This window comes from Pogona vitticeps, chromosome 6 (genome assembly GCF_051106095.1).
Source record: "Pogona vitticeps strain Pit_001003342236 chromosome 6, PviZW2.1, whole genome shotgun sequence".
Taxonomy (NCBI): Eukaryota; Metazoa; Chordata; class Lepidosauria; order Squamata; family Agamidae; genus Pogona; species Pogona vitticeps.
In genome coordinates this window covers 25,487,138-25,511,488 of record NC_135788.1, presented here as the reverse complement: position 1 = coordinate 25,511,488, position 24,351 = coordinate 25,487,138, and positions in this window count along the sequence as shown.

Sequence of the window (24,351 nt, the reverse complement as noted above, 5' to 3'; positions counted from 1 at the left end):
ACGGGGAACCACTGCCGAGAAGGCCTGGTTTCTTGTTTTTTCTTTCCGGACCTCCCTCAGCGTTAGGCTCCTCAGTCACCCCTCTTGGCTAGAACGAGTAATACAACTAGATCTAGGTGGGCAGAGGTGTTCCGCCAAGTATCAAGCATAATTTTGACCATTTTTTTTCTACTGTGGTCACCAAATCTGGCCTGGCTCCATCTGTCCAAGGTGGGAATGCGATACTCTTTTTAACTTGAATGTTGAACCAGCCACATTCACTGAAAGCTCTAGGTTGTCATGTGTTTCTGCTCTTGATGTTGGTCCTGACTGATGGTGAAGTGGCCACAGGCCCCTTTAAACAGACTGCTCTGTTGAAAGGGTTGCCAGAGGACAGCCCTATTTTCAAAGGTGTCCTCCATTTAAAAGGCTGTCCAGTTCAATTCTACTTAAAGATAAAGGCCCCTCAGGAAGCAGAGGAAGGGGCATTGAAGTTGCCCCTCACAGTTAGCACATGGGCAATAGACTCAATAGGTGCACATCATCTGGTCACAGTCCTATACACAGAAAAATATGGTAATATCTAATCAACCTGGCAGGATCTTTAGTTTACTGTTATATTCACTCATACAAAAAACCGGGCCTTCTTGGCAGTCACTCCTCGGTTATGGAATAATCTACCTTCAGAGATCCGTATGGCCCATTTGTGGGTATTTTTAAAAGCCAATTAAAAACCTGGCTATTCAGGCAGGCCTTCCCTCCGGGTACTATTTATCTTCTTAATTTTTTCCATCTTGAATGACGTTTTATTCTTGACACTGATGTTATTTTAATTGTTTATTTTGTATGATGTACGCCGCCCAGAGTAGTCGAATGACTAGATAGGTGGGATATAAATATAATAAATAAATAAATATTCATATCTAGTTCAGACTTTGGAAAAGTTGCTTTTTTGGACAAGTGGTCTCATATCTCTGTAGCCAGCATGAGCAGTGGCCATGTTAGCTAACGGACACTGAGCGCTGTCATTCAAACTTTTCCAAGCTCCAGTGATTTGGAATACATGGGACTCAAACTTTTATTGTTTGAGACTAGTTGATTGTTTATGAAGAACTTGTTGAGAGCCATCTGGAATAATTTATTGGCTCCTTTGCACTATCTCTTTAATTGTTTGCAGTTGCCTACTTCTTATAATCAGTGGCTTTTCCATTAACATGTTAATTAATGTAAAGAAATGAAACGTGGTTGAGCATCTCATATTTTAATTCAACTAATTTGCACATATAATACTGAAAGAATAATTCATTGTATGCTTGCTTCTCTTGGGCTTTTACCTCAATCGTTTGGTGTGTGTGAAGAATCTGCAGGCTTCATATCATTACAAGTCCTTCCACTGTTACTAGATTTCAATACATTATATAAATATTATAATTAAAATTTGGTGGTATAAACTATTCTGAACCACTGACAATTATTGCATTGAAAGCAGTCTGTGTAGCAACTCTTCCATTAATTTCAGTATGTTTTTTCTCTCAATCAAATTGCTGGATGTATCAATTTAAGAATTTTGAAAAATTGCACAGAATTGAAATTAGGCTTGTGTACAAAATGTTACTTTTTGGACTTCATCTCCCAGAATCCCACAGCAAGCACAGCTCAGCTCAAATTGAGCAGGAGGATATACTTCTTGAGTTGCATTTTAGCTGGACTCAGGAAAGCAACTAGAGATAGAACTGAGATGGTCTTGCCAAAAGTAGCTTTTTCAGATTTTCCAAGACTCATTAGGAGAGGAAACATACTTGTTTTGAAATTTTGCACATTTGTGAGGCTTACAGAGTGTTTTGGAAAAGTAAAGTGAGCACAAAGCAATGTGCATGTTTTAAAATGCTAATGGAAACATACACAAAACTGAAAGAATTTGCACAATTGTAGTGTGAGAACAAGCAACTACAAAATGTTTTTCCTTTCCTGAAAGAGAGTGAGATATCTTTAGTTGGTCTGGGTAGATTTTTTTGCCTTTCAAGCATGATTTTTCTACAAATCACAGCACTAGAAGCCTGCCATTTATCTCAGTTAGGGGTTAGTTCCAGAATGAAACCAATCACAAATATACATATTAGTACTTACCATTGTTGCAATAATTCAAGACAACATCAGCTTGTCTAATTTCTACAGGTTTCATATATCTACACTGCATTTATGTTCCATATTTACAAATACTTCAGAGTTGTAAAAATGCTAAAGTCTCAGAGCTACAAAGAAAACTGTAGGCACAAACTGTAGCTGGCTAATTGTTTTGCAATGACTTATGTAAACTCTTTTTTCAAGCCACAAGTTTTAAAAGTACTTTCCATTTGAAGCAAATTCTCCTGCACCCCTTTTAATTTTTCTAACTTGCTCAAACACATGAGGTTTTTAACCTTAAGTTACTACGTTATCTTCTTTTGTAGCCTTGTGCTCCTCCTTGCCTGGGCTCTGAAAGCTGATACCTTCATGGACCGCCTCTCCCTGGTACATGTAGGAGATTGTGTTTTGGATATCATTAAGCCAAACCCTCTGTCTGGAAGGGCTAGACTTTGCTTTGGTCACTGATGGCTCCAACTCAGGCCAGTTAACTGAGGGCTGAGGTTGCTCCTTGGATGCGGCCTTTCAAACTGGGGACCTATTATCTTCCAGTTCTTCCTTTGAGGATGACTCCTCTAGGTAGGACAGAACTCTTAGCTTCACAAAGAGAAAAGACACTAGTTCTGTGCAAGTGACAGGAATTCAAAGAAATGACAAAAGTTATACAGATCGAGACTGTGGAAGAATGTGATCTTTCAGTGAACAAAACATATGAAAACTCAAACAGTTGAGTTCCTGTCACAATTGGGCATGTGAAGAAATGCCCCCAGTCTCTCATTTCCGGACAAGAACAGGCTATCTCAATATGATGATATAGCTTGACAGAATTCTGGAAACCACACAAGAATATTTGCCTTCAAAACAAAAAAAGAGCAAGCACCTTTCATCAAATGTATGTTTTTGCATTTTGTTCAGAATATGGTAGGCCCAAACTAATGGCTTTTCCCTGAGTGTACACACACAATGCAAGTACAAGAAAATAGTCTGAGCGATCAAAAGGACTCAGACAACCCATCCTGTGCTACTACATTTGGTTGCCCATGCAAGAAGGCAACAAGTACCACAGTTACTGAGGGTGCAAGTTTTACAGAATTGTACAGGCAGCTTCAGTAGGTCTGTGGGCTGTTTTCAATTTCTCCAACTGGTTGGAAACCTCTTATGGGCCAAACTAGGAAGGGCATGATCTTAGGAGAAGTTGGGGGAGATTAAAGGCCAAATTATCTAATCACGCGGCAGCATAATGTCTCAGGAAGAGTTCCTCAGAAGACAAACACATCTCAAACTCAATTCATAAATGGGTAATCTGTGGTAAGTAAGCTCAGTGGAAGAGACTACATTAATTTGGAAGAGGAGGTGGGGATTAATGGAGAGGTCCAAAAGGATAAATATGAATAAATGGAAATATATGTCTTCTGACCCTACAGAACAGTGAAAGCACTATTGCTTTTCAAGGTCAGATTTCAGCAGAGTTGTAGTTTATGGTTGATTTTTGGCAGCAGGCTGAGCTACTGATTTTCACCAGCTGTCATTTTAAGTTGAATGGGGTGGGGTGCTGTTGACTACACACAGAGAGGGGGGGAGGGAGAGAGAGCGCACATTTTGGGAGCCCAGGTGGCTTGTGGACTGCAGTTGCTCACCCTTCTTTTCACAAATGTGCAAAATAACTCTGAGACACATCCTCAAAAAACCTTATTGTTTTGCTTTTCCTCATTTACCAAGCAATGACGAAGCAGGTCAAGAGGTACATCGCTGGTCGCCAGATGAAATTTTGGAATTTGGGCACAGAGCCTGGAATTGTTACTTTATTTTATCGTAAGTCCAGAATCCTCCAGCCAGCATGGCCGTTTGCTGTAGAATTCTACTGTACAGTATACTGGCCATATTGGAAGACTGATAGCTGCAGAAATTGTAACTGAGGCTTACCCAGCAATGCAGCATATTAGTCTGTGGCAAATTATGTGCCCTGGGGATGTTAACAGAGCCTTTCCACTTTTCCCGTGGAGACACATCATTGGAACATGTATACTCCTTTGCCAATTTCAAATATTGCTTCAGGGCCACCACACAGCTGAACTCAGAGGAATCTGACAGGACAACCCATAATAATATTCCAAGTAGCATTCCTCTTCGCGTATACAGTCCTTCTTTTGAATTACTCTTTCACCGTAATTTCCAAACCCTTTACTAATTCTCTCTTAGGCTTCAGTTCCTCTGTGTAAACCTAAAACTGTCTCAGTTTGCTTCATTAACCTGACAAAGTCAGAGGTTTCTGACAAAGCTTCCTTCCCAGAAAGCTAGTTACTCTTCCAGATGTCACAAAGATCCTTGGCAAACTCTCAAATATATGTCCAAGTATACAGACAAAAAAAACTTCTCAAAGAATGATGAAAGAAGCTTTAAGGACATGCCAAACCATCAGCCTACCTGAAGTTTTTTGAAGTTAGTCTGCTGACAAATAGATAAAAGGTGTGAAGATGTGCCTCCATATCTTCCCCTTCTATTTCCCAGGAGGTGATGGGACCAGTGGCCATTATCTTAGTTTTTTTAAGCTTCAGACCATTTTTTGCACTCTCCTCTTTCACCCTCATTAAGAGGTTTTTAAATTCCTCCTCACTTTCTGCCAACAGAGCAGTATCATCTGCATATCTGATGTTGTTGATATTTCTTCCAGCAATCTTAATTGCGGCTTGGGATTCATCCAGTCCAGCCTTTCACATGATGTATTCTGCATATAAGTTGAATAAGTAGGGAGACAATATACAGTACAGCCTTGTCGTACTCCTTTCCCAATTTTGAACCAATCAGTTGTTCCATATCTAGTTCTGACTGTTGCTTCCTGTCCCACATATAGATTTCTCAGGAGATAGACAAGGTGGTCAGGCACTCCCATTTCTTTAAGGACTTGCCATAGTTCGCGATGGTCCACACAGTCAAAGGCTTTTGCGCAGTCAATGAAGCAGAAGTAGATGTTTTTCTGGAACTCTCTGGCTTTCTCCATAATCCAGTGCATGTTAGCGATTTGGTCTCTAGTTCCTCTAGTTCCTCTACAGAGCAGTGTACAATGTGGATAATAAGTAAGATCAAAACTTAAGACAACATGATAAAATTAACATAATACAGGACAGACAATAACATGGTAAATGGACATTTTCAAGAGCAGCCTGAGAAGCAGTACAAATTTAAATATCTGGGTAATAAAGATAGGTCTTCACTGGATGCTATTAAGAATATAAATTAGATGTCAAGCATTAGTCTCTAGTGACTACATTCCAGAGTTAGGATGGTGCTAAGAAGAAAAGTCTTTTCATATTTAAACAATTTTTTTAGACTCTTTGCAGGCACTGTGAAAAGTAATGGTGCTGCCCTACAAACTACCAGTGGTTTGGGACAAGACTACTTGAAAAACATATACAGCTTGTCGGTGGCGATAATGTTCTTCTGAATGAAGGCATGTTACATGATCTTGGTCCCACTGCTGGTCCTGGTGGCAGAAATTGTCGTGTGTGTGTGTGTGTGTGTGTGTGTGTGTGTGTGTGTGTGTGTGTGTGTGTGTGTGTGTGTAGAGGATTTCAGCCATGTGATGTTATTTCATTATAAACCAAATCAGCCTACAATATTCTAAATTAAATAAAAAACATTTAGGATCAGAGTATTACGTCAAGTCTTTGTACACCTTATACATGCTTCCATATATTTATAGGCCCCTTCCAACTCCATTATTCTGACTATGTTTGATCTACCATATTCTCCTTGTTACGCTGTAGTTCTGTGGCTCTTTCTAGCTTGTGGTGGTGTTACGCTTCTGGCGCAGAGTAAATGAAGACACCTTACCAGTTCTTCTTTGACGGTTATATTTACATATATGTACACTTATATACAGGCAGGTCTCTACAGCACATTTAGAAGTCTTCATACAGTCCGACAGCATGCGTGGCAGAAAATCACATCAGAAGAAGAGAACATATCACAGACACAGTCCATATTTATACATAATCTTGTCTTTGTCCAGTCCAATCGGGTTCCAGGTGACCTCATCTCTGCACCTGGGCTCTTTCTGGTTTCACCTCATTGCATCAGCTTAGGATGATTCAGCTTTTCTCTCATCTGCACATAATGGCAGCTCGTTAATGAAACATATATGGGTTCAGGCCTATAAAATTCTATACCCTGACACCCCTCCTAATTTTTATGCCTGAACACAGCATAATCCCAACACATTTACACATTATTTTTTAACTTTTAATTTTAACACATACTTGTTACCTGTAACCTCTGTGTGTTTTGTATGCACCTTTGCATCTGTGAACACCTTTCATTTCTTCATGTATTCCATTTTCTCATCCATGGTCCCTAACCATTTTCTTTTTTCAAAAGCAGGAAGTTCTAAATCTTCTTTGTAATTTTTTGGTTCTATATAAACATGACACACTCTCACACCACCCATTCCAAACCTCTTCGGTGGTATACCCTTGTTTGTCCTTTGGGACCTTCTGGGACCTTATGTTTCTGTCTATGCCTCTGTCTCACTAACCTCGCTAGCGTGTGTTTCTTTGTGTTCTTCGTGTTCTTCAATAACTTCTCCATCTTCATCTTCTCCATCTTCATCAGTTTCTCCTTCTATGAACATTCATTCCCTTGAGTAAAATTGTACCCCAAAATACATTACACAGATGTTATTGTATTAGACCCTAGTGTTACTTGATGTGAGTTGTGCATTCCAATAGATTATTTGCACATTAGTTACAACATTTCATAAAGAAATGGACCTCAGTTTTATCAAGCATCCCTGAAATTGTTGCTGTTATAATTTCTAGCAGTTATCAGCTATGAACTGTTGCTCTACTGTAATCATGTTTCTACTTGTTACAGTAGAATAGAGAACTCTGTTTTGGCATGTCCAGTGAAAATTGAAATAGCATAATTTCTTTCTTGCTCCACAAAAATGAAATTGCTTTCACAGTACTAGCCTTAATGACACAAGGGAATGTAGACAGATATGGTCACACAGAGAGAATACATTGATGAGAACATCTGTACTGCTAATGGCCTCAGAACATGCCTAGAGGAGGTCAATCAAGATGGTGAAGGGTCTAGAAACCAAGTCCTGAGAGGAATACTTGAGAGAGTTGGGTTTGTTTAACCTGTGAAGAAGAAGAATGAAAGGCAAATTCATTCATTCTTCTTCACCCTCAAATACTTGAAGAAATTCCATGTGGAAGATGAAGTGAGTTTCTTTTCTACATCTCCTGATAAGAGGAACCAAACTAATACACTTAAAATACAAGGGAAACAAAGATTTTGGCTAAATCAGGAAGAACCTCCTGACCGTAAGAGATATTTGACTATGAAAGGCAATGCCTCTAAATGTGATGGACCCTGTTTGACTGGAAGTCTGTAAACAGAGGGGGGACAGCCATTTATCAGAGATGTTTTGACCATGTATTAATTGATGGAGCATTTATCCCTAAGATTGTCCACCTGGGCTACCTAGGCCAGCCATGTTTCAAAGTTGAAAGTGGCCACCCCGAGAGAGGCCTAGGAAACTACCACTAGGAACTGAACCTTCTTGGCAGTGGCTGCAATGCTATGGAATGTATTACCCATGGATAGATATGCCATACTCCCTCCTTTCTGGCCTTCAGGAAATGGGTTAAAACTATGCTGTTTGAAGAGGCCTTCAGAAATATCTTGCCCCTTTGACATCCTTGAGGACCCATAAATTGAACAGTGACTCCTGGCCATCCAGATCCTTCCTTCCTTCCTTCCTTCCTTCCTTCCTTCCTTCCTTCCTTCCGTCCTTCCGTCCTTCCTTCTGGGTATTCTGGTTTTTTCATGCTTTCTGGATCTTATTTTTTATGTCCTTATGGGTGGAGATGGGTAGTTGTGTTGTTAACTGTTGTTGGCTGCCCAGAGTAGTGCTTAGGCTCTAGATGGGTGGAATATAGAGGGAGGGAGGGAACTAAGCTGGACAATCTCAACAAATGAAATCAGTAGCATCCAAATTAATTAATGTATCTATATAATTTTTTTCTTGACATTCCCCCCTCCATGTATCTAATGATGACAACCAAATTAGATCCCACAACAAATTTTATTTTGCAGCAAGGGAAAGTGTAGTGTCTTACTCAGTGATTGTGCCATTTTCTTTCATAAATGTGTTTCTTCCAACAGGATACATGGCTAATGCTATGCCAAGCAGTTTCTAATACCTTGATTATTTAATAACAACAGCACATCCTTGCAATTGATATAAAGTGCATGAACAAAGTATAGCCTAACATGCCTTAACAATTCTCATTTGTCTTGTTTTTCGGTCTAAAGAAATTGCATCATGAAAAGAGCTGTGTAAATAATTTTAAAAGAAAAATAAACAGAGCTAAGGATGGTGAAATGCTTTATGCAAGAAGTATGTTTATTAACTACAGTACAGTATAGCTACTGTATGTCGTAAAGAGGGACTTCAACAAGCCACAGAAGAACATAACATTGTAACCAGACCAAACCAGATAAGAAAGGCTTGCAAGATAAATCATAGTTTGTCAAGATGACAATGGACATATAAATCTTCCATGTGTTTGTATTCTGCATCCCTCTCTTCACACCATTTATATGCAACATGGAGATGGAAAGCAGACAGTGAGGAGAGTGAGATTTAAGTTCAAGCTCAGAGAATTGTGGCTTATTCTAACTATATGCATCTCATCATATTTTAATGATATCTTAGTAACATTTTAATCCCACTACATTTTAATGGTATTGCTCCTCTTATTCACTGAAGCCTACAATTATTATAATTTGCACAATAATTTCAGAGGTCTAATTGCAAAACTGAAATAATTGATGTAATGACACACCAACTGTACAAAATTGAAATAGCAACACATGGAGGGGCTATGTATAGATTATACTGTATACTCTGCCTTGAGTTTTGGGGCTTAATAGATAGGTGGAAGTTCAAAATACTGTACAGATTTAATCTTGAGACATAAACTACATACATAAGCTACATACATTCTACACACATATTTGTAAGTGAAAAGCACATTCAAAATCATTTTACGGATCCTCAATCTGTAAAATGTACATAATTTCAGAGAAATCCTGATCCCATGGCAAGGCCCATTTGGAAAAATTACTGTTACTCCTAGAATTCCCTGTCATGTATGTCCACTAGACTTATATGGACTTGTAATCTATATGTTTACTTCAAACCATAAGCAAACAATATTGTTTTCATACATCATTTGTACTTGCTTCTCTATGAGTTCTGAAAAATTTGGGAAAGAGTATTTTGGAAATTATTCTGAAAAGCTTGAAGTGTATAGCCGATCAATTTGGAAGTGGCCCAGACAAATTTAATTTGTTTTAGGCTTCAGAAAATGATTAGTGTTTCCAAATGACAACACATAACCTTAAAAAAAAAAGATTCTGGTGTTTAAAACGCAAGTAATAATTAGCAATGTGCCAAGGGAAGAAAATAATAAACACCAATTAGTACTAAAGTAGAATTAAATTACATTACAACTGGAACTTAATGCAGGATAGCTTTATTCTTTGTGGGGGGGGGTAGTTGTAACTGTTTATATTTAGAAAGGTTCATATTCTTCAGCTTCTGTGCCTACTGCTGAATGCAAAATATTCACACTTATAAAAACAGTAAATACAAAATAACTGCTTCAATTACTTTTGTGGAACAAGAATGTTACATTCATTTTAAAATATGTTAATTAGAATAACTAACTACTTTGGAGGAAACTAATTGAAAGTACTTATTTTTAAAGTAACTTTCTAATCATGGATTCACAGAAGCCTGATTGGCATACACCCTCAGGGTCAGAGCAACATGTCTGCACGCCTCCGTTAAAATCCCCAGAGTTGTATACTTGCATTTGATATGCCCTCGCAGAGGCAGGACAAACTGTAAGAATAACATGTCAAAGATCCTCTTTCTGACAATGATTGCCAGAATTGATTCATTTAGCACCCTCTGTTGATGGAGACCAACAACTGCTGGTAGGTTGAGGCCCTCCTACAGCCCAGGCATCAGAATCTGGGTTGGTGCTGTTTCTGCTCCCCTGCCCAGCCCTCAGATCCCTCAAGGACATTCCTTGTTGGTTAAGGCAGCCCTGCTCACCTTGCAATTAAGCATGTAGCTTGAGACAACTGCTCCAATAGTTGTAAATCACAATAAGTATCACACACGTTGTTACATGCCATCAAGTTGTCTGTTACTTATGGAGTCCCTATGAATGAGTGATCTCCAAAATGTCCTATTCTCAACAGTCCTGCTCAGCCCATATAAATTCAAGGTGACAGGTTTGACATAAACCTGGAAGAATTGTTAATACAGTTTTGTGCTAAGCAATTGTAAAAGAGCAAAAATACTGCAAGTAATTGTAAGGATCCACACTAAGAATTGTAAGCCAAGTAAGAATTTATGCAGGGGTAATACATGACTTGTATCAGCTGAGAAAGAAAACCTAGGATTGGCTAACCCTGGGATAAAGCAAGCAGACCCAGCACACATACTCTGTGGTGTTGTGGTGAAAAGTTCTGTATTGTTGTAGAGGAATCTTGGAGAAGGAATCTGACTGCTGGACTGAATTATATGGACTGTGATTGCTGGATTTGATTTACAAGGACTCTGATCTGATTTATGCCTGAACTCTATTGGAATTGCTGTGTTAGACCACTGGACTGGAAATAAGGACAAAGCTGTATGTGTATGTATATGTATCCTGTGAATAACTTGATTCAATACAATTATTTCTGCTATCAATACTGTTTCCTTGCCTGGTAACTTCATAAGTCTGGGAAACTCTACTGGTTAGTGTCACCTGGCACACCTAGTATACTGCAACTCTGTCACAAGGCTTTGGCTTCCTTGATGGAGTCTGTTCCTCTTACATTTGGTCTTCTTCTTTTCCTGCTACCTTCAACTTTTCCCAGTCTTTTCCAGAGATTCTTGCCTTCTCATGAAGTGAGAAATAGGGCAGCCTCAATTTCGTCATTTTCGCCTCCAGAGAAAGTTCAAGCTTGATTTGACCCAGAGTCATTTGTCTTTCTGACAGCCCAGGGTATCTGCAAAGCCCTCCTCCAGCACCATCTAAAGTCTGAAACTATTTGGGGGTTCAGGATAGAGTTTAGTAGTTGGATAGCTTCTGTAAAGCACAAGCTAGAACTTAAGAGAGAATTCACCAAACCTGCAAAACGGGAGTCACCAGCCTCCACTGGACCAAACTATATCTTGCAGATAATGTGAAATATAGACATGAGATATGAAATGACATTAGGGCTCCAGAGACATGATTTAAATGAACTTCCAGGTCTCAGAGATCAGGCTTGCAAACAAACCCTGTATTTAGACCAATTACAAAACAATCAAATCTGCAGGTTACATGGGGTTAGTTAAATCTTCTGCTGTAACCATTTTTCAGTACTCAAGGATCCCCTCTTCCACTAACAGATTGTCTGTTGTAATTGAGCCCCCACTCTCCATGTCCTCAACATTGTAGAGCAAGATATCAGCTATTGTTGAAGTTATTATGACTTTCAGGGCCCGTTTCTGGCCAAGATTTTGTTCTTGCTACTTACTTCAGAATTGCACCCTGTTCTCCAACAATTTCCCCCCATTTTCCCCAATATCCCAGCTACTGCTTTCAGCTACTGCTAGCAAGTACTTCTTGCTCCTGTTTAGAGGAATTCTATTTACAGGTATGTAAAGCAGGTAATAGTGGGTTTTCATTGGATTAATTCTGATTAGCACATTTTTGGTTATTCGTGTTTAAGACTCATTTCCCAGATGGAAGTTACTATTCATAAATTATACCCTAAGGGTACAAAATGCTTTCCATTCCCTTTCCTCTTAACCTCTGTGTGGAAAGGGATTTCACTATATTAATTACTGGGTTAATCTAGGGATTCACTTGGGGGAAAGGCTGTTTCATGAGATACAGCTAAGAGAATCCCACTAGCAGAATGTTCTCCAGGCACAAATTTGATCTTCTGAATAACTGAATGCACTCACTTGTTAATTATATGAATTTTAATCTGCAACATGAATTTGACACAACTCCGGGAGGCGGTGGAAGATAGGAGGGCCTGGCGTGCTCTGGTCCATGGGGTCACGAAGAGTCGGACACGACTAAACGACTGAACACAAAAAAAATCTGCTTCCAAAAAAAATTACTCACAGGAAGCACTGCACCTTTGCCTCATCTACCTTGCAGGATTGCTTTGCAGGTAATGGGGGAAGAGGCATATCTATGCCACCATGAACTACTGTAACCAACCATGCAACCAACAAGTATCTCCTAAGGCATATATAGATCAAAGACAAATTTTGCTTACACAATCAAACAAAGGAGGCATATATATTGGAAGTATGATTTATTCATTTCTTAATCAAGCCTCCAGGCAGTTTAGTTTAGGGTTTTTTCCCCTGAGTAGAAATAAAGCAGCAGACATTAATTCGCCCTTCAAAATGAGGCTGAGTGTGATAAATTATCTGAAATGTTTCTTCTTGAATTACAAGCTAAATTTCATTAATACTGGGTAAAATGATATGTTCTCTCCAGCTCCTTACCACAAGCTGATGATCTAACACTCCACATATGTTAGGATGATGACAAGCTACCATCGCTATCAAGTGACTCAGTGGCCCCCCCTAGAATCAAATGTGTACAAAAATCTTGATGAGCGATGTCCATGTGTCAAAGCCGGGCAGCTTCACATGGGAGGAACAGTGCTTTCAGCACAACCACATGAGACATTGACCTCCTTCCTCTTTGAATGTTCTCGACCTTTATCATTTCACAGCTTCTCATATAAAGAATCATTCAAGAATCACAGTGAAACCATTGCTGAAGTAATAGAACTGGCAAACACTTCTATACCCGTACGTGTATTTAACAGCACACAGTGATAAGATTTCACATGGTTGTGGGTTTAATTAATAACAGAGAATACGTGTTGAGTCTGTTGTTGACCAAAACAAGTGCTTATGAAATCAAGTGTGTGTGAAAGCATTTGAAATACTTCCATCCTCTCTTGTACCTGTGTTTGAAGAAGAACCTGTACTTTCTGATACTACACACCAGAATTTATACTCTGTATACCTCTCTATGATAGAGACTGGAACTAATGAGTCAAAATAAAATGATTGCTAATAATATGTTATTTTTGTGTGCGACAAAAAAACATTTCAAGAATAACATCAAACCTAAATCATAATTGTTATGCCCACAAGCGCAATGCAATCAGTATGAATCTTATTGGATTGGCACTAATTAAGACATTTGTACAGGCATTTGCTCTTGTGAATCGCGTGCTAAGTCACCTCTGCTAAGTTCTTACCTTGCTGCAACCTGGCAATGGGTTTTATACTAATGTTGTTACAACTGTGTAAAAAAATACAGGATTTTGGTCAATAGATGGTAGCTGTTTTGGAGCAATAATGCTTCTTTGTTACCTTGAAAAATTATTTTTAAAGACAAATTTAGAGACAATTTGATGTCATATTTTCAAGTTTTACTCTGTTATGTGCTATCAAGTTACATCTGTCTTATGGGGCGCTTTACAGGATTTCCAAAGGTATGTGAGATACTGTGTTTAAGAAGTCGTTTTACCAATGATACCATTACCTCTGTGAGCTTCCATGGCTGAACAGGGATTTGAAACTTGATCTTCTGACTCCCAGTCTCTCATTCTGTCCTCTATTTCACATTGGCCCCTTTATGCTATATTTTTGTGAAAAATTCACTGGGAACAACATACATGTTGGCAGAGGTAGATGAAGAACAGGGACAGTAGATCAGTGTCTGAACATACCGTAACTAAACCAGTTGCTTGATTCCATTGTTTAAGAGAGCATCCTTCGACCTAGGATTGTCCAGATAGGCTAGACTACAAATCTGACCATCTTCAGTGAGTTGTATGAGTGCAGAATTTGTACACTTAAGAAAGTTGGAAAAGGCAATTTAAATTCCTCAAAGAAGTCATTTTAAAGGAGCAAGCAACAAAATATGCCACGTCTGGGCTACGTAATCAACCAAATTATCATATGCAATTTTCATTGTAAATCTTATAGGTCAGTATTGTGTTGGAAAAAACTGTACCAGTAACAATAATCATGCAAACAGTATCCCCTGTTTGGCACAGTATCTATTGCATGAGGAGTGGTGCATAGGTTAAGTGACAGACACCTGCCGAAAGGGAGACGCTGCTTATATGACTGCCATTGCATGTCTCCCCTCCCACCTCCTGCTTACCAGACTCTGGGCATGGAGTCAAACAGCAACTTTCATGATTGACCTAACAACAACTTAACACATGAAAAATGTCTATTAAAGTGATTAGATTTCTGAGCTCCCTAACAGTAAGTTACATGTGTGCTAAGCTTTTTTGTATAGCTGTGATGCTATACTTGTAAGGCACCCATGTGGATCAGAATTCCCACATTATATATAGCCATAAAACTTTACTTGAAAGGTAGGTAGAAACCCCATTCTTCAGAGCACATTATATCACATTGTCATCAGTTGAAAGATTGCCCCAACCTATTAATAGTATTAATAGTAATGGGGTCACGAAGAGTCGAACACGACTAAACAACAACAAAATTAATAGTAAGGTCATATCTGATAGAACTGAACCCACCACTTTCACAAGGTAGAGGGACTGCTGCTGGGTTAGATGGTTTTTAAAGAGAGCTCATGAAGTGCAAGTGTATTATCGTTTCTAATCAGGACACCTAACTGGCACTTCCAGGTTCAAAGTCATTAAGCTAGGAGGGATGGGTATATTGCGAGAGGGCTGCTAACCTCACATCTGATTGTGGGTTTTAAGGAAGCATCTGGATGGCCACAGTGAGAAACAGAATGTTTGTCTAACGCATGCCCCCCTGATGTAACTAAACTGCGACCCCCATCATCCCTCTCCAGCGACTGTTCTGACTAGAGCTAAAGGGGATTGCAGTCCAGTGACATGGCCTGATGGGCCATATGCTTCCTGTTTCTTGACTAGATACATCCTTGCTTTGAAGCAGAAGGGCTGCTATGAAACTCTTCCTCTCCCGAATAACTTCTATAAGAGCAATCATTGTTGCCCCAGATTGCTGTGTAGCCCTATACATAGCAAGCATTCATTACGAACAGTGTTCAGGTACATATTGGTAAGTTGTTAAAGATTTCATCCAATAATTGTCAAGAACAATATATAAGTTTTTTTTTTAATGTGCCAGTGGTGGAAATATTTCTACTTCAGTGGAGAACAGCTTTGGTTTTTCAGCTGCAGAGCACAATGAAGTCCATCTGTCACATTCAATTAAAAGTAACCTTTACCGAAACCCTTTGGAAGAAAACACATCCAAGAGGCAAAGGAGAAATGCTCATTCCAGCCCATCTTCAAAGTGGAATTTATGGACCTTTCTTTCACTGTTAATAACGATTTGTGTGTTCTGCAGTCATGCACCTTCTTCTTTCATATGCTTCAGAATGTGACGATTTCAGGCCCACTGTTCACGTTGTGGCTATAAAACTGAGAGAGAACATCAGGGGATGAAACAAATGGACTGCCGATGCTTATGTGCCAAATTCGATAAAAAGGCCTGTCTTGTCAGATTTGAAAAGCACTCACAAATAATTACTGGGCTCATTGGCAGGACACCCAGTCTTAAAACCAACAATTGATATTTTATACGACACCTTCTATCACCAGCCATGATGTCCAACACATCTCAAGTGTGCCTTAAGAGGAAAGGGTAAACATAGTAGTTGAGCAGACCAGCAAATATGGAGTCCCCAGACTAAGCCCCAACACAAAAATAAGATTATTATGTGATGTTACACAAGCTGCTATCTCCTAGTCTGAGCTTCCCATATGTAACACAGTAACTTTGCTAGACTGAGACAGTGGTCTGATTCAGCAATGACTGGAAACCATGGTTACCTAATGGTATGAAAAAGTTGTTGCTGGTCATGGTTTCACATACCTCCCCTTCCTTTATTTTCATCTTCCATGAATGAGAGGAATTTGGAAGCATCTGCTAACCATAATTTATTTAGACTATCCATAATTTCTTTCATATTCATTTAGGGATTTGTGGCTTATTTAAGCCATTGTTTGCAAATGAACCAGGATTTCAAACCAGAGCATGACCCTTAATGAATGTGGGCAAGTTCTGGGAACCTGGGGGCCATTTTGTTTCCTCTCCTGGACATGCCATGGGCCACAGAATTTGCCTGAAACTGAAATTCTCATTCTTGGCACTGGAGGACTGGTGTATGCACACATATTGTGTTTCCCTCACCTGATTTACCCCTCACATTGGTCTCTGAATGTCTGTGCTTGATCATAATGCAGGAAGCAGCAAACACAAAAGTGGTGAAATCAATGTATTGCAAGCTTCCCAGACTGAAGGAGCTACTTGGATAAGTAGCAAAACATTTCAATCTAACCGCCTAGAGTGGTCGTAACTGACCAGATAGGCGGGATATAAATAAAATAAATAAATAAATAAATAAATAAATAAATAAAATAAAGAAAGAAGTCCAGTTGCCAGGACTCAGCTTCCAAATAATCTCACCTGGATGACTGAGAATCTTCACAGAGATGCTTGCTTCCTCTCTTTCATTGGACAAATGGAATAATGGTGTTAATTTAGTGTGGAGATAATAAAGTGAGTAAGAATTTGCTACAGGTATCTTCAGTTAATCTGCAGATGATGGTAAAATTTGCTCCTCATGGTATGAAGCAGAGATGGAAGTATTCGAATATGAATATGAATATCCCTGCAAAGCTGGAGTTAATGAATGTCCTGCCCCTGGGGCTGTACCATCCACTCACATGTCTTCTGCTGCCACTGGCCCAATTTATCCTTCCAATCACTCCTGATCGCCATTCTCTGCCCAGTCATCTAGCCACTCCTGGAAAAGGGAGTGAGGACAAGTCTCCCTGCAAGGCTGCCGAGTGGCTAGCCGAGCAGTGCTCTGGAGCACTTGAAAGGAAGAGAGGACCAGTGCCACCGGCAGACATGTGAATGGACATTAACTCCACCTGTGTGGGATATTCATATACGAATACCCCCATCTCTAGTATGAAATCATCTGTGAGACAACTGACTAATATGGAAACTTGCTACATGGGTGCAAGCGTTTCATATCGTTCAACCAGGCCACCGTTTATCAACTCAGGCAGCAGAAACAACAACAATCTGCAACAAAATGTTGCAGTTTCTCCCAAGCCAACACTCCTTCTCTACTTTTTCTAGTTATGCCCTGGTCACTATAAGAGGAACAGTTAAGCAAACATATCCCTTGCAAAGTCACAATTGCAATGTAATTTAGTTATTCAATATGCTTATTTTTAAGCACCCCGGTTTGCTACCAAAATGACAGCCATTTGACCACTGGTGTGTAGTGGATATAATAACAAATCACATATCATTTTGTGATTTTGGACACTGCCCCCAAACTACAGTTATGTTTGATAAACCATAGTATATTGTGACATTTGTATTGAACCTGAACACAAGACAGTTCACATTTATTTATTTTCATTTGCTCAGGAAATTAAATGCATTTCAGTTTTACTTTTGAAGAAATGTGCAATTAGTAGATTCTGGAGGATAATCAATACCTTAATATACTTCTCTGAACTCTGTATCTACAAATGTGTGTGTGTGGGATTAGCTCAGAACATATTAAGGTCAAGTAGCCATTGTGTCAAGTGCCGCCTAGGAGGAAAAATGTTCCAAGAGACCATCTGTGACAAAATGCTGACTACTAAATGTGTATTAATGACTCCCATAGGACACTGATAGTAGATGTTAATGGAAGTAGGGGAACCTATTGGTTAAGTGAGCAGCGCTACTTGAAATAAAGTGAATAGAAAATTTCTCTCTCTCTCTCTCTCTCTCTCTCTCTCTCTCTCTCTGTGTGTGTGTGTGTGTGTGAGAGAGAGAGAGAGAGAGAGAGATGGACTAAAACTCTTAGCATGCCTCCTACTGCCTATGTTAGCTGGGGATTCTGAAGATGGTAGTCCAAAAAAAAAAAGAGAGAGAGAGAGAGAGAGAGGAACTTTTTCAATCTTTGAGATGGGGACATAGCTGTAGTTGCCTTGATTTTGCCCACATACCCTTCAGGGCCCAGATGGGATAGAGGCCAAAGGACAGGACTGGCCCCTCTGCAAACAGGAAAAGTCCCTGGACTTCTCCTCCTCCCCTGAACATGTGTAAAATGAAGATGCTGATACTTGTCCCCACTGCTCATTAAGCTCTATTAGAGAGTTCCTCCAAAGAACTACACCTCCCAGGAAGCACTGGGGCAGTTTCCCTTTTGTGCACTAACAACAGTAGCTCCAGCCAGGCTGGAGGCAGTCTAACAGCCTGGAAGACAGGCCAGTGTAGGTGTCTATAGGACCATGTCTATGGCGTGGAAATTCTGACTGGGAAATTCTGGGGGAACCCTGGAAGTAGGAGACAAGAAAGGGGATACACCCCTAAATAATAGTTCAGTCATGGCAGCAGTAACTTTTTTCCACTAGGGATCATCGGAACTAACTTATCATCCCCATTATTTTCAGAATATATAAAGTCAAGTCTTATATTTTTTTTTCTAATCAAATCTGGACTATATACAGTATTCTTGAGGTAAATGATGTTTTTACACAAGGGAGAATCATAAACATTTGCCTAATGGAAAATATAGGATGCAGAAAAAGTCTCATTAGTCCTGGCAAGAGGCACCTTCTGTTGAATTAAAAACTAGCTGCTGCAGAAGCTCACACACTGATGCTGTTATTTTTCTAAGGACTATAGACATTCCATAGCAAAACAACATCTTCATTTAAACAGCATCTAACACTCACCCACCAGTGTGTATTTCCAGGTGCATCAACAATTCTGTGATGTTGCGAACACTTTAGCACTTCCATTACTGGTAGATTGGAACAGGTTTTTTAATTGCCTTCACAGCTTCTGCTTTCTAGCTTCCCACCCCCTCTTCCCTCCTATTTCTGTGCTATTCACCTTATTTGAAAAAATGTAGTCATAAGACATTATTCATACCACTTTCATCTTGGGAAAATTATTGCATAAATGAGCTAATTATTAACATTACAACACATAAAGCTCACTGCAAAAAATTTGCTATGTGTTATAAGAGTATTAGAAAACATTTTGCCAATTTTCGTTTTATATAGTTAAGTGGAAAATAATGATCACATGCAGATGTGTAGAACAGGGAAATGTCAAACTCCCCTGCCAAGGTTCTAATCCATGTTCACCATGAAAAGAAGCAATTATACACATAGCAACCCATTTTCCATATAATAAGCAAGTCCATTTCATAGTGAAGCTTTCTTTTCCCCCTCACTAGCAAGGCAAATATTTATTTGCCATTCTAATGAATCCAACCCCAGGCTTTGACTATCTAATCTCTTGCCCTTGGCTAACCTTCCTACCATGATCTCACCTCTTTCCGGGATTCTAGTGCCCAGATCATTCACTCTATTGTCACTTTGATCATCAGATGCCCCTCCTTAACTGTCCATACTAGCTTCCTATCTTCCACCAGACTAGGCTGTCCCCAACCTTCACATTCTTAGCTCCAATATCCTCCATGGCCTTGCCCTTCCTTTGCTCTCTGCTCTTACATTGGCGAAATCTCTACCTATCTGGTCTTAATTCATAAGCATCATCTTATTCTACTCTGCTTGTACCCCGAGTCTTTCCAAACGCTTTGCCCTTTCTTCTTTGCTAACCTTTACAATCAAGAAGAGCACCTCCATAATTGCCCTGATTGTATTTCCTTCAAATATCCCTGATGAAGCTACTGTGATGCTATTGGCTCAACACTCAGACTCTTTACCATGTGGTAACTAAGCCCAAATAGTTTCTTCGTCTTTCCACGCCTTCCTCTAGGTTGCAGGGATGGTGGACTTTTGGCACTCCAGATGTTTTGGACTACAACTCCCATAATTTCCGGCCTGTACTGCTAGTGATAAAGGACTCTGCTAGTCAGGGCCCTTAACACATTTACTGTCAAAGGATCATGCCACCTTTGCTAGAGTCTTCATTACCACTAGACAAGTGGTGTAAATTCTGAAGAGCAAGTGCTCTCCTTGACACTCTCCATAAGCAGCCTCCCCTTGAAGGGAGAATTTAAAATTCAGGTGGCTGAATAGGCCCAAGAGATAGGAAGGAAACTGGCGGGGCGGGGGGGGGGGGAAGAGACTTCAGAAGTTACTATGGTAACAGCCAAACGTTGGATCAGCATTCAGTGACAAAGCCTATGCGAAAATAAATTGTGCAAAGGATTTCCTGCAGGCATTGAGAAAGTGGGGAGAGAGAGAGACCCCATGGTCAATATAATTATTTAGGTGCTGTTTTGGAAAAAGTTTATTATGGTAAATGTATTTACTCAGACACAGAGGTTGGCCATGTTGGTGGGGGATTCTGGGAAATAACCCATGGACATGAACTCTCTGCTGTTCAGTGATTAACACTTGCCTGGTTCTTTCTCTGCAAATAAAGAAACAAGGACACTTCATTTTATATTTATGAAGCATTTCAGTCCTCTGCTTTTGTCTACTGTGAAAATCTGGTGGGAGGGGCAGTATCTGCAGCCAGTTAAATCTATAAAGAAGAGGGGAAGATACTGCCCTCTTTGTTCCTTTCATTTTTAAATGAACTGAAAGCTACAGTACTGCAGGGATTCACAATAGCTTTTATTGCAAAGCTAATCAGGTTCCAGCTCAGTGATTGTAAATATTGTCAAGAAATTACCTTGTGCTTAAAGACATTCTACTGGATGGAAAGAAAATCATCCTGCACTTTGAAAAGTGTAATTCAATTCTTGGAAAATATATTTGCAGTTTTTAAAAGGAGCACTGCTATTTGCATAATATTTCAGAGTCAGGTTGAAACTTTAAATGGAAGAAGCAAATTCATCAAGGGAAACAAAGAAACTACCAGGCCTGTCCCATGATATTTTATTGTCTGAGGCAAGGCATAAGAGACCCCTCACATTTCATACACATAATCTGTCAGATCTGGTAGTTGAATACTGATGGTGGGATCACATATTCCCTTGCACCTGAGGGCAGTTTAGGAAGTGACACACACATTGCTTATGCCCAGCACCTTGATAAGGCTCAAAATGTTATTTTTGTGAACTACAGATCCCATCACTCCCTTGCCTGCATGGATAGCAGTCATGCTAGCTGGGAATTTCTGAGAGTCATAGTCCACATAAATAAATAAATAAATAAATAAATAAATAAATAAATAAATAAATAAATAAATAAATAAATAAATAAATAAATAAATAAATAAATAAATCTAAGCCCCTCTCAGCAACCACAATAGCTACCATTTGAGGTAATTGCTTAGAATTCCATCTAATGCTTGGGCCCACTTTGCTCAGAACTGCCTTCTAAATAAGACCTCAAGAGTTACTAATCTGAAAAGTATTTAATTAGCTTGCTGGCATCTGGAGGAGAAAGGACTCCATTCTTTCTCGAGCAACTTATTGTGTGTAAAGTGTAAAGGAGGGGAGGGTCTTCCCTCCTGTGGCAGCTTTTTTGACTTTTATGTCACATATATAGGAAGTCTGAAGTGCTTTATCACTTCGCCATCCACCTGCTCACTCAATTGAGCAAAATTTCTAGTCACTTAAAATGTACATCTGTTTCAGACAATCCCAGACCCTCTACTTCTGAGAGACTTGGGTCTGGTCTTAAGCAAAGCAAGTCTTTTCTTGAAGCAATCAGAAGCAAATCAGGTGACTTCTAAACCTTTAAACCCACTTTGGACCTTGGCATTTCTTATGGGAAATGGTGCTTCGACTTACGACCATTTCGAATTACAACCGGAGTTCCGGAACCAATTAAGTTCATAAGTTGAGGCACCACTGTATATGCAAGGTAGAAAAAAGTCTTGGTAATAAAAAAAGCATTAATAGCTATTACAGCCAATATGTGCTGATTCCAAGGGAATCTAAATAGGGTGATGTGACCAACAGAACATAATCTGTTATTGAATATGGATTTGGCTGTGGACAGGTTCTTGACCTGACCTTTAAGATAAGTCACGGGGGGGGGGGAATTCTCCTTGTTGCTGTCTCCTGCCACTTCCAAGAGGAAGTTTCCAATTTTTAATGGTTTTTATAAGTGATGCCATACAGCTGCACTGCCCTAATGCACTGTTAAACAAACAAACAAATTTTCCTGCCTGTCCATAGAGCAGAGGAAATGTTTAAGTTGCCAGTGTTGTAAAATGGCTGTCTTCTTAAACTACTTCATAATATGGGAAATTAAAAGAGGAAGGTTCACTTTGGCTTGTTTCCAGTGATTACACACACTGGAAACAAATCAAATTGATCCTATTGGCACCAAAAAAGAAGTAGAAGCCCCTAAAAAGGACACAGAAAGGTGTGGGTAGGAACACTCTGGGGACAGGACGGTTCACTCCAGTGATTACATTTATGATTTCTGAAAAAAGGAGTTAATCAGCCCATTCCTCCAGTGCAATACACAGTGGACTGTCTGTCAGATTGCACCATGATAAGTTTCCAGAACCAGCACAAACATTTTTTCCTCCTTGAGGTGAAGAACAAGATGGTTCCCTCTACTCAAGTCTACATGTGCAAGCTGATTGGACTGGCCATACTTCACCACTAGCTGACACAGTAGCATCCTCAACTACACTTGGTTGGCTGGCATTACTGACCCCAAACATCTGTCACCTGAAGAAGTTGTCTCCCTTTGCATAACAGTACAGCCAGCTCAAGAAGCTGCTGTACTAAACACAGTAGCTTCTGATGGTCTGAAGGTATATGATGTAGCCAAGTGGCTGAATTTAAGTACGTCTTAGTTTAATAAGTTCCCAGATATGAGATCACTGCAGACACTCCTGTCAAAGGTAGGGTATAAATCTACTGAAACAATGCTTTTTAAAATCTGTCATGCAATTTACACCTTATACAGTTTTCACCATACCCTCTTCTGCATGAAGTTTAGTTCTGGGAAGCTGTTATTATTTCATATATTCATCAGGTTTCTATGAGTAACCAACGACTTTTCTTCATGTTTTAAAAAACACAAAAAAATTGGATACTTGGTTTATTGGGTGCCACTGAATAGATTAGTTATCCAGTTGCCTACAGGGGCTAAAAACATGTTTCTTGACAAAGATGTAGCACTGATGAGATAAGATTACAAGATGGATGCTACTTTTCTGGACAAAGACAAATTTGCAATTTTTTAAAGAAAAAACCTAAAATGAATGCTTTTTAAAAAAGCATTGACTCTTTTACTGTAACACTGCCAGCTAATGAACCAATGAGTATGTTCCCACCAAAATGAGCACAATGTTGCAGCTCACACTTTGTCAAACCCAGGAGTTCATTTTCCTGCACATGAAAGCTGATTAGTTTCCTTCCATCTGCAGATCAATGGCAAATGTGAAAGAGGAAATGTGAGCATTTTCGAAGAGAATGCAAAAGAAAAATGTTACCTGGGAAGACATTACTTTTATTCTCAGAATCATCACCATCTTCCTCCACAACGGGTTCAATCCGAGTTCTGCTTTCCAATAAAACAATGTTCCCCAGACTTGAAGCCCAAATGTTCTTGGGCTACAGCTTGTGGAAGACCTGGACAGAGGCTGTGCTGGTATAACTCCACGTGGTCCCAGGTCTCTTATTGAACAGTGGCATGTGAATGACAAGCAATGGGTGGTTTAGTCAGCTAGGAAAAGCAGTAAAGGTGGCTGAAGCTTGCAAAGGATGTATATACAGAATAACCACATTAAAAATCAGCTAAAACCTGATATATTCAAGCTGGCTATACAAGTCTGCAGCCTGCATCTTGGGACACTGTTTTAAACTCAAATTCTGAAGGCTAGCAACTGGCCAGGATGATTTTTTTTTACTGTTTCTCTCCCTATCATACTCTTTTGATCCATTCTTCTCTATACCATGTGCACTGCTGTAGTGAAAGGGCTGGTGCTTTAAAGGGGGGGAAAGTCTCTGATCCAAGTGATTTTTTTTTAAAAAAAAAACTTAATTCTGAGAGTTTTTTTTTCTGATCTCACAGGAAACATAGTATATTGAAGGGTCAGGGTTACCTTGACATATCCCGAAAGCTGACAGGAAAAAAACTGATTAATTTGAAATATGGTGCTTTGCAAATAACTTGGACTGCCAGAAAGATGAATAGGTGGGTCCTAGAGTAAATCAAGCCTGAATT